We start from the raw sequence: 15002 nt of genomic DNA on the forward strand, positions 1-15002 counted from the left end.
CCAGGTCCTCTTTGTTTCCCTTTTTAAAGATAGTTACAATGTTTGCCCTACTCCAGTGCTCTGGGACCTCACCCGTCCTCTGAGTTCTCCTAGATAATCTCTAATGATTCAGAGACTGGTTCAGCTAGTTACTTAAGTACCCAGTCTAGAGTCAGTTTCTATCCAGCCATGCCAATTTCAATATGTCTAACGTCTCTATTCTTTAACCTGTTCTTTCCCTGTTCTGGCTTGAATTCCTTCCCCTTTGCTGTTTGTGTTAATTGTGTTAAGTATCTGGTCAGACTAGTGAATACTGATGCAAAGTAGGCATTAACCTCCTCAGCCTTTTTGTCATCCATTATTATAACGATTTGATGCTCTCCTGTCCCTTCCCAGCTCTCTCTGTCGGGGGCAGTGTGTTACTGAAGGGAAAGGAAGGTCTGTATGTGGAATCCCCTGTCTCTCTTTTCAGAAAGGGGCTCAGCTGAGATTTTGACCCACTGGGATTATTCCTGAAATAATTGCCTTGGGAGGGATTTTCTCCTTGTTTCTGGACCATGGGGTGAGGCAGGGTCTTGTGTTTCTGGAAATTCATGTTTTGGGTGAGTTTTTTATGTCTCATTGAAATTTTTACCTGAATTTTTCTTTTTATACAAATAAATTCCTAATATTTTTGTTTGTTGGTTTGGTGTGAAGTCTTTGTCTCCCAGAGCTCTGCCAGGGGCATGATGATGCTTTAGAGTCCCAAGAAGGAACTGAAAGCTCAGAGAGGGGGGGTCAGAGCCATCTATCCGCCAGCCCCTGCTGAAGGTGCCCTGTCAATCTGGGTGCCCTTTGCAGGGTGTCTGGTGAGTAAGTGTTTGCTTCCCTTCTCCTAGCAGTCTGGGGGCGAAGCAGGAGCCTGGGGCGATGCTCCGGGGACCAGAGAGCCATCGCTCTGGATGAGCTGAGAGACAGCCGTGGCGGGCAGCAGGGGCTGCTGCTCTGTGGGACACATTTCCAGGGTTGGGAAAAGATTCTGGGTGGATGCCTCCTGGGCCACGTTTTCATCCCCAGAGCAGAGCGCAGGAGGGGAGCGGGATTCATCAGCTCCTGCCACTAGGGGGCCCTGGGTGGTGCGGGGGCTGGGGACGGGCGGGCTGCGCTGGCCCTTTAACTCTGTCCATGAAGCCAGGGGGCATTTGCAATTTGAGCTTCCTGAATCAGGCAGCTCAGAGGGTGGCGCTGCTCCTGCTGCCTCCATGGTTCCAGGTGATTTGGGAGCCCGGGCGGAGCCGCCGCCGCTGCCCAGCGGGGTCTGTGCGGGGAGAGCCCTTCCCCAGCGCCCCCCTGTGCCCAGCCGGGGGGACTTTCTCCGGGGGCTGGAACCAGCCCCTGGGGCAGCCCCGGGCTCTGCCGACACCAGCCCCTGAGCCGGAGCCTGCAGGTGAGGGGAGAGACCCGGGGAAAGGGCCGGGGCCGGGCAGGAAAGTGACTCCGCACCAACGGCCCCTCCTCGCCCCAGCTCTGCTCCCGGGGGGGCGGGGGTCTGCGAGTCCCAGAGCTGCCGCCCTCCCTGACCCCCCCGGCTCTGCCCCGCTGAGCGCCTGCAGGAGCCGAGCCAGCGCCGGGAGAGCGACCGGCCGGGGCCAGGGACCGAGTCTCCCAGCCCGAGGGGAGGGGGGGCAGAGACTGGCAGGGGCAGCAGGAGCAATCTGGGGAGGGAGGTTCCCGGCTCCCAGCCCTGCCCAGCCCCATTCCCTGCAGCACCCCGGGCAGATTGACTTCTTTGGGGAGAAGGAGAGGAGCAGGGAGAGGAAAAGCCAGTTCCTGCCTCTGCCTGGTCCCCGCGCTGCTGGGGGGATGCGCTGCCCTGGGGATCGTGTCAGGGGACCCCCCGCCCCCCAGAGCGGCTCCTTCGATTCTGCTCTTTTCTAGCATTTGGTAACTTCAGGGACTGTTACTTGCCAGGGTTTAAAAATGGCTTTTGGGGTTTAGTCCTGGTGGGAGTGGGTGGATCGGGGCTGCAATAAGGTGACCAAGGGTTCTTCCAGCACTGCAGAGTCTGGAGCATCTGTCTGCAGAGAAAGCAGCTGGAGGGAATCAAGGTGTGAAATGGACCAAAGCCCCTCCTGAAACTCCCCCCATCGCCCTTCTCGCCCCGACAGGCTGCAGAATAACATTGCCCCCCCCCCAGGGGGGATAGAGAAGAGCAATGGCAGCAGTGCCCACAGCTCAGGAAAACCATTGTCAGGTTGGGGGGGGGGGGTGGCGGGGTGCGGTCTGGATGTGGAGGGGGAAATAAATACAGGAGAGAAAAACAGGAAATGAAAAATATTCAGTTATGTCTTTTGCTCTTTACCCAAAAATTCAGTATGGAGAAGCCGCAGGGGCACAGCTGGCTCCCAAATAACTGTGTTTACTAAAAAGAACAGGAGTACTTGTGACACCTTAGAGACTAACCAATTTATTTGAGCATAAGCTTTCCTGAGCTACAGCTCACTTCATCGGGTGCATAAAGTGGAAAATACAGTGAGGATGTTTTTATACACACAGACCATGAAAAAATGGGTGTTTATCACTACAAAGTGTTTTCTCTCCCCCCACCCCACTCTCCTGCTGGTAATAGATTATCTAAAGTGATCACTCTCCTTACAATGTGTATGATAATCAAGGTGGGCCATTTCCAGCACAAATCCAGGGTTTAACAAGAACGTCTGAGGGACGGGAGGGGGGGGGGGGACGGGACAAGTAACTACAGTAGAACCCCAGAGTTATGAACAGTCAGGAATGCAGGTTGTTTGTAACTCTGAAATGTTCACAACTGAACAAAACCTTATGGTTCTTTCAAACGTTTACAACTGAACATTGACTTAAAACAGCTTTGAAATTTTATTATGCAGAAGGAAAATGCTGCTTTCCCTTAATTTTTTTTTTTTAGTATTTATGTTTATACAGCACTGTATTAGTCTTTCTTTCTTTCTTGTCTCTACTGCTGCCTGATTGTGTACTTCTGGTTCCAAATGAGGTGTGTGGTTGACCTGTCAGTTTGTAACTCTGATGTTCGTAACTCTGAGGTTCTCCTCTATACACAGACATGCAAGGCTGAGCCACGTACATACACTGATGCAGGTGGGTGGTTTCTGACAGCAGCTTCTTTAAAACATAAAACACAAAGTGTGTCACCAGAGGGCTCGCAAATTATTTCAAGGGAAACTACCCAATTCTTGCACACTACATACCCCTCCCTCTTCAATTTGAAAGGACATTTAAAAAAAAACCCCTTACCAATCCATTATTATCAAAAGTACTGTGATTAAATATCCAGCACACTACACACCAGGTACCAAACCCACTGAGATGTTGTTAACTTCCCAATAACAGTGTCTCTGAACCAAATATTAGAAAGGAGTAGATTCAAAGGAGCCACTTTGGGGAATCTTCTGTCCACCCTTCCCCCCCGACACTGTTCCCAGGGCAGTGCGTTCCCCCAGCAGTGCGGAGACTAGGCAGAGGCAGGAACTGGCTTTTCCTCTCCCTACTCCTCACCTTCTCCCAGGAAAGTCAATCTGCCCGGGGTGCAGTGAATGGAGCTGGACAGATTGACTTTCCAAGTCAATCTGCTCCATGCTGCTAGGGTCACTTGTAGTAGAAGCAAAGATATGAGGCTCGTTGGTGCTGTCATGAGTCACTGTCTGTGGTTGGGTAGTAGGTGCGATATTTTCAATGGTTGTCACTGGGGTAGAACATCCTGCTGAACTTGTGCTTAGCAGCTGTTTAGGTGTCTTCCTGAGGACATGTTCATTGAAAGTTCCTTGTCCAAAAGTTTAGCTAATTTGTTTTGTACTGGAGTCCATCATTTATTTAACTTCAGGGATCTGCTGTTTTGCTGGTCTAGCTGAATCTCTCTGTCATTTAATATCTGACCTGTTCGCTTCACAACACAGATGTTTAGCATATGCTGTTTTGTTAGATGTTACCTCCCACACTGTAACAAACCCAGGGGACCACAGATTTCCCCTGTATGTTTTTAGTAGCACTGAGGTTTGCTGCAACCTCATTGTTTTAAGTAGCCTCTGATTGCCCTGTTGTGAAGTTAGAAACACAGTGGAATCTTTATCCAGCTCCATTTTAAGTCTGACTTTTGCTTGTAAAGGAATCCAAATAATACTCGATCTTCTTCTAAGTTCAACAGTTCTTGAGAAGTTATTACACTCTCACAACTTGGCTTGGCTCTAGTTATAACCTGAGTGTTATTCTAACTCAAGATCCATCCATCCACACACAAAATCCTGAACTGGAAAGCAACTCATCATTCTGTAGTACTGAGAGTCATGGGATCTGCCACCAGAAGTCATAGTGACATGCAAAGTGGGAACAGTGCCAGTGTGGACACTATAACTTGCGTGTTATTTCAATGTGGCCACAAGTAGATAACTGGAATTAGCTCCGCAGTGAAGACAGACCCTCCTCCGTGGACTCCATGTTGTCACCTGCAAGCTGGTTTATCTTAAACCCTCTGGATTACCCTCATGAAGTGGTTCTTTCACTAACCTGCACGTTTTGTCTGTGCCCCAGTTTTCTGCTGTTTTGACAGGGTTTGTGCTTGAACCAGTCATCATATCTCTTGTGAGACTGTTTCCCATGACAAAGAATATAGTGTTGGGTTCTACAGAGCCACCCAGATGAATGACATGGAGAGGTACCTGGCCTGAGTTTTCTGCAAGTCCAAGAGGGAGGAGAGATGGGGAAGAACTAATAACCTGCATCATAGTAACTCCAAGACCTCACAATATTTGCTTTGTGAGCAGCCTGAGTTTTAACCTGCCAGTCATTACCCCCCTGCAGCATGAGGGCCCCTCATGGGATGGGGATAAAGGGGGAGGCTAAATTCAATTTAATCAACAACAGGAGCATTGGCCATAAGCCTTGATGCAGAGATGGGGAATGGGTAGAGGAGGGGGAGATCTTTGATGTCATCTCCTCTTCAGCTGCTCAGCAGTCAGTTGCTGACACTTTGCCTCTATCTCTTATCCTCTATTTCAGCTTCTGCAGAGAGGACCTTTGCTGAGACAGTTTAGTTACTTTTCTCCATAGTCTCTGTGAAGTTCCCCTCTCCTCCTCCTCCTCCATAGAATCATAGAATCATAGAATATCAGGGTTGGAAGGGACCCCTGAAGGTCATCTAGTCCAACCCCCTGCTCGAAGCAGGACCAATTCCCAGTTAAATCATCCCAGCCAGGGCTTTGTCAAGCCTGACCTTAAAAACTTCCAAGGAAGGAGATTCCACCACCTCCCTAGGCAACGCATTCCAGTGTTTCACCACCCTCTTAGTGAAAAAGTTTTTCCTAATATCCAATCTAAACCTCCCCCACTGCAACTTGAGGCCATTACTCCTCGTTCTGTCATCTGCTACCATTGAGAACAGTCTAGAGCCATCCTCTTTGGAACCCCCTTTCAGGTAGTTGAAAGCAGCTATCAAATCCCCCCTCATTCTTCTCTTCTGCAGGCTAAACAATCCCAGCTCCCTCAGCCTCTCCTCATAAGTCATGTGTTCTAGACCCCTAATCATTTTTGTTGCCCTTCGCTGGACTCTCTCCAATTTATCCACATCCTTCTTGTAGTGTGGTGCCCAAAACTGGACACAGTACTCCAGATGAGGCCTCACCAATGTCGAATAGAGGGGGACGATCACGTCCCTCGATCTGCTCGCTATGCCCCTACTTATACAGTCTCTGCAGAAGCAGCTGGTCTTCCTCTCTCGGGAGCTGATGCACTTTCTCAAATTTTTATTCCATCTTCTCTCTTTTTCTCCTCATTTTGTTCTTTAATAACAAAAATTCACAAAGGACCAAGAATCTCAGTTGCACAGGATCCCCATCCCCACTTCAGACTCATTATGGGTCAGAGAATCCACAGCAATTTGTGTATCTAATGGATTTACAGAGTTACATAGTATGGGTCAGACTGAGCCCTCAGTCACCCATGCAGTCCCCATGGAGGCTCAAGAACCCCACCCTGCCGTGGTATTTCCATTGCCCTCAGACAGCCTGTGGGGTTAACACCCCACTGAGATGACTGGGAAGCCATTGTTTAAGGCAGCCTGCAGAGCTCAGACCTCCAGTGAAGTATATGCAGAGTTCATATCTCCATTTGAGGAACTGCCCCAGATTGAGGTATCATCAGAGGATGTTTTGGACCAAATTGATAAATTGAACAGTAATAAGTCACCAGGGCCAGATGGGATTCACCCCAGAGTTCTGAAGGAACTCAGATATGAAATTACAGAACTACTAACTGTGGTATGTAACCTATTGCTTAAATCAGCCTCTGTCCCAGATGACTGCTGAAAACACCATGGTGAAAGTTATAAGAGAGGCATCACCATCTTCTCCTCCAACCATTTTGTGGGGAGTAAGGCAAGCACCTAGCTCATTCCTGCAAGAAACGCCTTAGGAACCTAAGCCATCTCCCAAGGCAGGTTCCCATTCCTGAATCGCTAAGCAGAGCTAGGCTCCTTCCTGCAGCCTGGACTTAGGACACATCTGGCTAGTTGGTATCTTCCATTGATTGCTAGGCAGGTCCTTGCTTAGAAAGCTGGTTTTGTTGGATTACAGTTTTAGGTGCCTAGCTTTCCCCACTGATTGTATAGGAACATCTGGCACCTAACTCAGGTTGGTGGATCACAGTGTGGGTCCTGTAACGCTCAGCATCATACCATCTAAGTTCCTTCTTGGGTTTCACCCTAAGACAAATAACTTAGCCCTGGTCTACACTATGGGGTTAGGCTGAATTTAGCTGTGTTAGGTCTATTTTAAAATGGATACGTCCATACAACCAACCCTATTCCGTCGACTTAAAGGGCTCTCAAAATCAACCTCTGTACTCCTCCCTGGCGAGGGGAGCAGTGCTAAAATCAACCTTGCTATGTCGAATTTGGGGTAATGTGGACGCAAATTGATGGTATTGGCCTCCGAGAGCTATCCAAGAGTGCTCCAATGTGACCACTCTGGACAGCACTTTGAACTCCAATGCACTAGCCATCTGGGGCCTCCCGCTAACACAGCTGGCCAAGGCAGAATACTGGCCACATGAAGGTGAAGCACATATGAAAATCTTGTCCCTGGGGACTTTGGCAGAGTTGAGTCATGAGACAGTTGTCCAACCCTGAGACAGCAGCAGGGTCAGAGGCCGGCTTCTAACACCCGAGGGGACAGGAATCCTTACCCAGTGAGGTCACACTCTCAAAATTCTCCCACATGATGACCCTGAAGAGGGCTCTCTGACCTGGATCCATCAGGGCCCATTCTTCTTCCGTGAAATTCTTCCACCTCCTCGAAGGTCACCGGCTCCCCTGCAGCCATTTCCCTGCCCTGTCCCCTGGGAATATGGGATGATCTCCAGTGAAACATGGATGTGATTCTGCAGCCTGTCAAGGTGAGAAGGGCAATGGGGGATGTTTCAGAAGGGGCTTTAATCCAATTAATGTCCTGATTCTCCCCAGGTTCTTTCCCTGCAGACAAATGCTCTAGAGATTCTGCCAGGATGGGAAAATGGTTCAGCCAAGATTTTCAAACACAGCGACCAAAATTTGGGTTTTTAAATCTCCAGTTGCAGTCAGGGCCCACCATGTATCTACTGGGAGCCGTGGACCCTCCACCTGCCAGGCAGGGGGTGGGGTGGGGAACCGAGAACAGCCCTGGCCCGTGTCCCCGCCCCCCGGGCTTCCCGCCCAGGGTGGATGGAAGGTCTGTGGCTCCCTGTGCGGTTCGTACCATAGCTGGGCTGCAGCTCCAGGGCCCATCCCCTGGCTGGAGCTGGGTCAGGGTAAGAGCCGTCCAGGCAGCTGTAGGGAGCCACGGACCCTTCTGCCCTGGGTGGGGGGCCCACGGGGTGGGGACATGGGCTGGGGCCTGCTCTTGGCCCACCCCACTCCCCCTGGGCAGGTGGACTCATAGACTTTAAGGTCAGAAGGGACCATTACGATCGTCTAGTCTGACCTCCTGCACAACGCAGGCCACAGAATCTCACCCACCCACTCCTGTAACAAACCCCTAACCTATGTCTGAGCTATTGAAGTCCTCAACTCATGGTTTAAAGACTTCAGGATGCAGAGAATCCTCCAGCAAGTGAGCCGTGCCCCACACTGCAGAGGAAGACGAAAAATCCCCAGGGCCTCTGCCAATTTGCCCTGGAGGAAAATTCCTTCCTGACCCCAAATATAGCGATCAGCTAAACCCTGAGTATGTGGGCAAGACTCACCAGCCAGACACCCAGGAAAGAATTCTCTGTAGTAACTCAGATCCCACCCTATCTAGTGTCCCATCACAGGCCATTGGGCATATTTACTGCTAACAGTCTAAGATCAATACATTTCCAAAATTAGGCTATCCCATCATACCATCCCCTCCATAAACTTATCAAGCTTAGTCTTGAAGCCAGATATGTCTTTTGCCTCCACTGCTCCCCTTGGAAGGCTATTCCAGAACTTCAATCCTCTGATAGTTAGAAACCTTCATCTAATTCCAAGTCTAAACATCCGGATGGCCAGTTTATTATTTTATTTATTGATTTATTTATTATTTAGGTGTAGGGTCTGCGGCTTCTGGCTCGCTGCGGTTTCCGGCTTTGTCGGGGCAGAGCCTTGGGTAGAAGTCGTGGGGCCACAGAGGGGGTGGGGGCCCCTGCTTCCCCCCCTTTTGGGAAGGATCCACCACCCCGGTGGCAATGCCATTTGGCTCCCTCTCTCTGGCCCAGTGTGGTCAGGACATTTTTTAGGACTAGAATAAAGTCCAGGGTCCTGGGAAATGATGGGGGTGGCAGCCATGACAGTGAAGCTCACTCCAATGGCCAATTTTTTACCTCAGAGTCTCTATCTTTAAGGACCCCAGAAGGAAGAGGTGGGCGGAAAAGACTGTCCCCATTATTTTGTCCACCAATTTGGCCTAATTTCGGACACACTAATTTTAGTTCATTGATTTTTGGTCTCACACTGTCTCGTTTACCAGGCATGATCTTAACATGGTTCTTGAATTATATCAATAGGCCTTTTTGTTTGGATCAATTCAGTCTTTGGACCAGTTCAGTCTTTCTGTCTCCCTTTCCCATCCCCATTTGTTGTTATAGGCTCTTGTGAGACTATAAACTGTCACTCACTTTTCACGGCTGAGCTCACAATTAGGGTAAATTTGTAGACCCAACATCCCCGATTCTGGGGGACCAGTGAAGAATCCTGCACAGAAGCTAACCCAGGTGCTTCCGAGAGCCCCCGCCCCCTCATTCTAAACTTCCAATACCCATGGGGACAGGAATCCTTACACAGTGAGGTCACAATCTCAGAATTCTCCAGCATGGCGTCCCTGTAGAGGGCTCTCTGATCGGGGTCCAGCAGAGTCCATTCCCCCTTGGTGAAATACACAGCCACCTCCTCAAAAGTCACCGGCTCCTCTGCAGCCATTTCCCTTCCCTGTCTCTTCAGGGGATGTGAGGTCCTGAAGCAAAATGTGGGTGTTATTCTGCAGCCTGTCAGGGTGAGAAGAGCGTCTGGGGAGCTTTCGTAAGGGGCTTTAGTTGCAGCCCAGTTCCTCCCTGGTTCTTTCCCTGCAGACAGGTGTTCTAGGCTCTGCTGTTCTGGGGAAATGCTAGAGACATGATATTAAAAAACAACAAACTAGTTCAGACCCAATTCCCTGTTCCGATCTCTCAGTAAGAGGACAGAGTTTCAGCACTGGGTTAGCTTGCAACAATGTGGTTCAGTTCTGAGTGTCCAACACTTATTCAAGCACCTGAATATGGATTTAGGTGTCTACATTTCGGCTCCTGCATGTAAAGATCCTGGCTTTCCATCATTTTATTATAGCACAGACCCAGTCCTTTCCTCCAGCACTAAACCCTCAGAGACTTTTTTAAACCCTCTCAGTAACAGAGATTAAATGAAGCCAATGGACCCACTCAGATACTTCATATTAAACACAGGTGTGAGTGTTTGAGGGATGAGATCCTAAATTTCATTGTTTCATGGAGCTTAATGCCAGAAGGGACCATTAGATCATCCAGTCTGACCTTGTGTATGTGATAGGCCCTTAAATGTAATCCAGTTACACTATCCTGACCCCAATAACCTGTATTTGGTTAAAGGATATTTTCTATTAAGTCATCCCGTGTTGATCTGAAGACATCAAGAGATGGAGAGTCCACCACTTCCATTGTTAATTTGTTGCAGTGGTTGATCACCTTCACTATTAAAAATTTATGCCTAATTTCTCATCTGATTTCACCATCTTCAGCTGCCAGCTATTGGTTGATGTTACGCCTTTATCCACTAAACTGAATTTCCCTTTGGCACCCATTATTGTCTCTCGCTGAAGGTCCTTCTAAGTGTAATCAAGTCACATCAACAAAACCCAAACTTTTTAAAAAAATGGTAAAATTGTATTTTTCCTTTTTTCCTGGACCCATCTCAAAAACAGGCCAAGTATTTTTTTCATCAAAAATAAAGTCATCATGACCCGATGCAGCCTTCAGGCCAAAAAGTTTGCCCACCCCTGCTCTGGACTAAACATGCCCAGTTTTTTTAACCTTTCCTCATAGATCAAGTTTTCTAAACCTTTGATCATTTTTGTTGCTCTCCTCTGCGCTCCTTCCAATTTGTCCTCATCTTTATCTTAAAGTGTATCACCCAGCACTGGACAGAGTACTCCAGCTGATGCCACACCAGGGGACAACGGACATATGACAGTCCTGTTAATACACCCCAGTATGATAGTAACCTTTTTTTTTTTTTGCAACTGCATTACATTTGTTCATTCATATTCAATTGTGGATCCACTATAACCCCCGGATCCTGTTCAGCAGTACTACTGCCTAGTCAGTTATTCCCCATTTGATAGTTATGTATTTGATTTTTCCTTCTTAAGTGTAGCACTTTACACTTGTGTTTACTGAATTTCATCTTGTTGATTTCAGGTGAATTCTCTAATTTATCAAGGTGGTTTTGAATTCTAGTTCTGTCCTTCACAGTGCTAGCAACCCCTTCCATTTTGATGTCATCTTCAAATTTCATAAGCGTACTCTCCACTCCATTGTCCAAGTAATTAATGAAAACGTTGAATAGTACTGGACCCAAGACATACCCCTGTGAGACCCCCTAGGTACTTCCTCCCAGTTTGACAGTGAACTATTAATAATTACTCTTTGATTATCCTCTTTCAACCAGTTGTGCCCCCAGTTTATCATAATTTAATCTTGACCATATTTCCTCAGTCATGTAAGACAATGTCAAAAATTTATTAAAATCAAGACATATCCCATTCTACAGCTTTCCCCGTATCCATTGGGCCAGTAACCATGTAACAAAGGAAATTAGGTTGGTTTGGTATGATTTGTTCCTGACAAATCCCTATTGGCTCTTCCTGATAAATCTATTATGCTCTAGATGCTGCTAAAATAATTATTTAATAATTTGTTCCACTAGTTTTGGGGAGCCTGGAACCTCCCTCTGGACTTCTTTCTCTGACTCTTCTTGACTTCTTGACTCTGTGCTACACTTGTCAGGTGTCCTATTCCCTGAGTGACATGCACTATCTACAGAGGCAGAGTGCAGGGATGTGCACTATTGGGTCATCACTTAAAGAGGGCAGAGTTAAGGTTGCATTGGTGTGTATTTTAACTCTTCATTTGTTGTATTTCAGAGGTTTGAGTTTTGTTGAACTCAAATTTCGGGAAGATGCTGTGGTACAGCTGGTATTCCTGGGGGAATTCTGCACCAAAATTTAAAAATTCTGTGCACAATATTTTAAAATTCTGCAAAATTCTACATATTTTATTTGTCAAAATAACACTATATAATCAAGCCAATTTCAATTATTTTGGTAATTTATTTCAAAATACCTGTCAGCAGCTATGTCTGTAACAGCACAGATAACAACAAAAACTCCCACAGGAGCAGAGAGTTAAAGAAACCCTCATGACAATCCAGTTCCTGTTTCTCTGCCCCCCACCCCTGATCCCAGACACCCACATCCCCTACCACCAGAATCCAACCGCAGGCCCACCCCCACCAGTCCAGACACTCTCACCCCTTGCCTCCAAGAGTCCAGGGATCCAGAGGGAGAAACAGGCTGATGCTGGGTCCTGGGTTTCTATGGAGTTTCCTACATGCCGCCTCCTTCCTTCAGGGTGTGCTGAGAACTTCACCTGCCAGGAAGCCTCCAGCTCCATCCCCCTCCCCCAGGCAGTGTCTTCCCTTTACAAGCTGGGGAGCTGGGCTCTGCCAGGTCCAGTGGCCCCTAGTGGAAGCCAGCACTTCTTCAGCTCATTTCTGCAAGGGAAAAAGGAAATTCTGCACAGAACATTAATTCTGCTAAAATTTTGTATTGCGCAGTGGTGCAGAATTCCCCCAAGAGTAATCTGCTAAACCTCAATTCTGCATTAATGAATTTTTTTGCCATTTAATTTCTGAGTTTTTTTAATAGAAAGAGAAATGTTTGTTGTAGGAGTTAGTGGTTGTTTAGGCAGCTGTAGTTCTCGTTTCAGAATGCAGTTCATTGCTTCTGTGGCTAGGTAATGACCAAAAAACCTAGCTTTTATGTATCCATTACATATGTATCCATTACGTAGCACTTTTGATAAATAGATCCCAAAGAACTTTACATTATTATCCTCATTTTACAGATGAGAAACTGAGACACAGAGTGGTAAAGTGACTTGCTCAAGGTCATCCAGCAGGCCAGTGGCAGAGCCAGGAATAGTCCCAGTCCAGTTGTCTCTCCATTAGGCCACATGGTTTCTATGTGATTCCTGAGTGCTCCTCCCCCCTCTATACATATTTTATGGTGGAATGGGGATACTTTGAAGTGTTTGCAGTGTGTAGTTGCTGAGAGGGCAGGTGAGAGAAAGCTTAGTTACATTAATTATATGATCATGAGTAAGGCTACAATTTTGTCACAGAGGTCACAGAATCTGTGACTTCCAAAGCCCTCCATGACTTCAGCCCCGGTTGCTGGTAACTGCAGGGTCCTGGTGCCTCCTGCAGACTGTACCCCACGGACTGGCTGTCACACAGGGGAAAGTGCTACTGGACAACACGGAGAAGACTGGGAGCCATGCGATGGCTTGGCAAATAGGGTTCAAGCTCTATGGATCCAGGACTTGGAGGAAATGGTGATGTGAAAAGTGGGGGGTGGGAACTTCAGCTGCAGAGAGACCTGGTCTTTCCTGGACGGCAGAGCAGAGGAGAAGCAGGGGCTGGGGAACCTCAAATACCTTCCCTGACTGCAGGAAGCCCCCATTGCTGCTGGAGAGTGGGGAGACAGCTGCCAGGCAGCTTCAGAGGAACTATTTGTCTGTCCATCTCCTCTCTGAACCTCACACAATTATCTGCAGCCTTCTGCTGTGAACACAATGCACACAGGGAGTCAGCCGCTTGCATGCCTAGGGGCGTAGCAATGGCAGTGATGATCTCTTTGCCCAAGAACATGAGCAGACACGGGTAGTGCGCAGAGACATGAAGACAGGAGATAGAGGTGTGGAAAGGATGGTGGCTTCAGGGGCACAGAGGGAGATGGTGAGAGAAGCAGAGACACCAAAGACTTGGTGGGGGATGTAAAGAGAAGTTGCTCCCTTGGAGTCAGCATGGTCTAATGGTTATGGGGCTGGACTAACAATCAGGAGACCTGGATTCTACTCCCAGTTCTATCACTGCCCTGCTGGGTAAGTCAGAAATTGTCAGTGCACAGACTGTAGATTAAAATAGGTTTGGCTTCTTCAGGGACAGGAAACTGTCCAGCGATGTGGCATTTAAGGCCCTTTCAGTGATCATGCACCTGGTTCCATCAGGCAGTTTGTGCCTGGTTTGGGTCCCTCTTAGGTCTCAAAGGAGACCTTTGAGTGCTCTGGGTCATGTTCTCTGGTTTCAGTGTAACTTTGTTGCACTTGTGGCCAAGATGGAGTCTGCTCTGCAGGCAAGTCTGCTCTAGACAAGAAAAGGTGTGAGCAGGAATGCAGCCATCAAGTCCCTTCCACCCCAGGGCACAGGTGCCAGCTTCCAACTTGGCTCAGGGGTGCTCAACCTTCACTCTGCCCATTTCCACAAAGCCCTGCTCCGCCCCCTTCCCACCCAATTCCATCCCCTCCCCCGAGCACATCCTGTCCCTGCTCCTCCCCCTTCCTCACAGCACCTCCTGCATGCTGCAGAACAGCTGATCCACGGTGAGTGGGAGGCACTGGGGGGAGGGAGGGAGAGAGGGATAGGGGGTTGGCTGCTGGTGGGTGTTAAGCACCTGTTAATTTTTTCCCTTGGGTGTTCCAGCCCTGCTTTGCTGTGATGTACCTGGAGCATAAAGAGTAATAAAGACATGTGGTGCAGGTAGCCTGGTGGTCTGTGCTGGCTGCTTACTTCCCAAAGAAGCCTGCCAGCCAGGGGCTCCAGGAGCTGAAGGGGGAGCCCATTCACAGTCAGATATTTATCAATGAACATCGCCACCATTGTCCTCAAGGCAGTTTGTACTGTACATTGTTAGTGACAACACATTGTTGTGTCTCCTCAGATACCAACAATTGTTTTGTACATTAACCAGCTTACCCACATATTTTCCCACGCAATAACACAATAACACTGGATAAGAAACCCCAGTAATTACTCACAATTTCAGTGAGAAATAGGGAAAGGAACACCAGTATTTCTGAAGGAAATTTTATGGAAAAATAATGTATTTTCAGCTTAATCTTTCTCGATGTGAAAAACTGGGAATAACACAGAGCTTCACCAGCCTAGGCCACCTAGAGACCAGCAGACTGGATGAAAAGCCAAATGAATCCATCACAAGATAATTTAAGGGTGTTTATTTTCAAATAATCAGAGTAAGTGGAGGGTGCTCTGCCATAAATTGCATATTGTGAATAATCTTGAAAATTGAATTATTACATTGAAAATGTTCATACCGTATCAGGTTTAAAACAGAAAGTAGTCCTAGCAATGCCATGTGATGAGCCTCCCCTCATACTCTGCTCAGCCAGCTCTTCAAAAAATTAGTTTCAATCACTGA

At 47.9% G+C, this 15002-nt stretch overlaps 1 pseudogene across 1 annotated transcript in view; it reads right to left on the minus strand.

Annotated features, from left to right (window-relative positions):
• Positions 1-15002, minus strand: part of LOC144275109 (uncharacterized) — an 807364-nt pseudogene that overhangs the window by 106100 nt on the left and 686262 nt on the right. The gene's annotated exons all lie outside the window — the stretch shown is intronic.

The sequence above is a fragment of the Eretmochelys imbricata genome, chromosome 14, assembly GCF_965152235.1.
Source record: "Eretmochelys imbricata isolate rEreImb1 chromosome 14, rEreImb1.hap1, whole genome shotgun sequence".
NCBI lineage: Eukaryota > Metazoa > Chordata > Testudines > Cheloniidae > Eretmochelys > Eretmochelys imbricata.